Source organism: Hippopotamus amphibius, chromosome 4 (assembly GCF_030028045.1).
Source record: "Hippopotamus amphibius kiboko isolate mHipAmp2 chromosome 4, mHipAmp2.hap2, whole genome shotgun sequence".
NCBI classification, from domain to species: Eukaryota; Metazoa; Chordata; class Mammalia; order Artiodactyla; family Hippopotamidae; genus Hippopotamus; species Hippopotamus amphibius.
The window spans coordinates 132555783-132557537 of NC_080189.1; the positions used below are offsets into that span (position 1 = coordinate 132555783).

The following is a 1755-nucleotide window of genomic DNA, read 5'->3' on the forward strand; positions in this document are numbered from 1 at the left end:
TCTTCAGCCTCAGAGAGTTCAGAATGCTCCCATTATGGCACTGATTTAATTAGAGTAATAAGTCAAAATGGATGATTTTGGAGGAGCTAATGTTCCCCAGGAGTGGTTCTGGCAAACTGAACTTTCAGCAGTTGAATGAGATTTTCCTTCTTGTTGCTAAGGAGTGGCTTTTCTTAGCTACACAAAGATGAAAATCCATGCTGATAAGAAAAGGAAAGTGGAGTAACAGATGTTAAGATGGAAAAAAGCAGCATGAACTCTGGCTTTAAAAAAGAGGTATATTTTCTCGGGCTTCCCTGGTAGCACAGTGGTTAAGAATCCGCCTGCCATGAGGCGTGGTGCTTATGGTGGAGGTTATGGAGGCTATGATGATTATAATGGCTATAATGATGGCTATGGATTTGGGTCAGATAGATTTGGAAGAGACCTCAATTATTGTTTTTCAGGAATGTCAGATCACAGATACAGGCATGGTGGCTTTACTTTCCAGAGCACAACAGGACACTGTGTACATATGCGGGGATTACCTTACAGAGCTACTGAGACGACATTCATAATTTTTTTTCACCACTCAACCCTGTGAGAGTACACATTGAAATTGGTCCTGATGGCAGGGTAACTGGTGAAGCAGATGTCAAGTTTGCAACTCATAAAGATGCTGTGGCAGCTATGTCAAAAGACAAAGCAAATATGCAACACAGATATGTAGAATGCTTCTTGAATTCTACAGCAGGAGCAAGCAGTGGTGCTTATGGTAGCCAAATGATGGGAGGCATGGGCTTGTCAAACCAGTCCAGTTATGGTGGCCCAGCCAGCAGCTGAGTGGTGGTTATGGAGGTGGCTATGGTGGCCAGAGCAGCATGAGTGGATATGACCAAGTGTTATAGGAAAACTCCAATGATTTTCAATCAAACATTGCATAGGCAACCAAGGAGCAGTGAACAGCAGCTACTACAGCAGTGGAAGCCAAGCATCTATGGGAGTGGACGGAATGGGAGGGATGTCTAGCACGTCCAGTATGAGTGGTGGGTGGGGAATGTAATTGATCCTGATCACTGACTCTTGGTCAACATTTTTTAAAGGAAAAACAAAACTTAAGTTTTAACAGTTTTGCAATACAAGCTTGTGATTTTTGCTTACTCCAAGTGGAAATCAGGATTGTTTTAAAGACTTAAGGTTCAGTATTTTTGAACACAAACATTCATTTAGAATGTAACAACTAGGTTAAGTAATCTATTACTGTTAAATAATTTTCAGCTTTTCTCAAGTTAGTTATATTGTAGGATGTACTTAAGCAGTAGGTGTATTTAGGTTAAAGCAGTTGAATTATGTTACATGTTGCTCTTACACCAAATTACATTGAACACTGTTTGGATGCATGTTGAAAAACATGCTTTTTTGGTAAAACTCATTATAGGAGCTGTGTCTACAATTAAAAGTGAAATATTTGGGAAAAAAAAAAAGAATCCACCTGCCAATACAGGGGACATGGGTTCGATCCCTGGGCCAGGAAGATCCCACATGCCATGGAGCAACTAAGCCCATGTGCCACAACTACTGAAGCCCTTGCACCTAGAGCCTGTGCTCCACAACAAGGGAAGCCACCACAATGAGGAGCCCGTGCAGCACAATGAGGAGTAGCCCCTGCTTGCCACAACTAGAGAAAGCCTGTGGGCAGCAACGAAGACCCAGCACAGCCAATAAATAAAAAATAAATTAACTGATTAATTTTTTTAAAAGACCTATATTTTCTAG

General features: G+C 41.3%; 1 pseudogene; it reads left to right on the forward strand.

Moving 5' to 3' along the window:
- The first annotated feature begins 328 nt into the window (after window positions 1–328).
- Window positions 329–1003, forward strand: LOC130852349 (heterogeneous nuclear ribonucleoprotein H-like; annotated as a pseudogene).
- The last annotated feature ends 752 nt before the right edge of the window (window positions 1004–1755 follow it).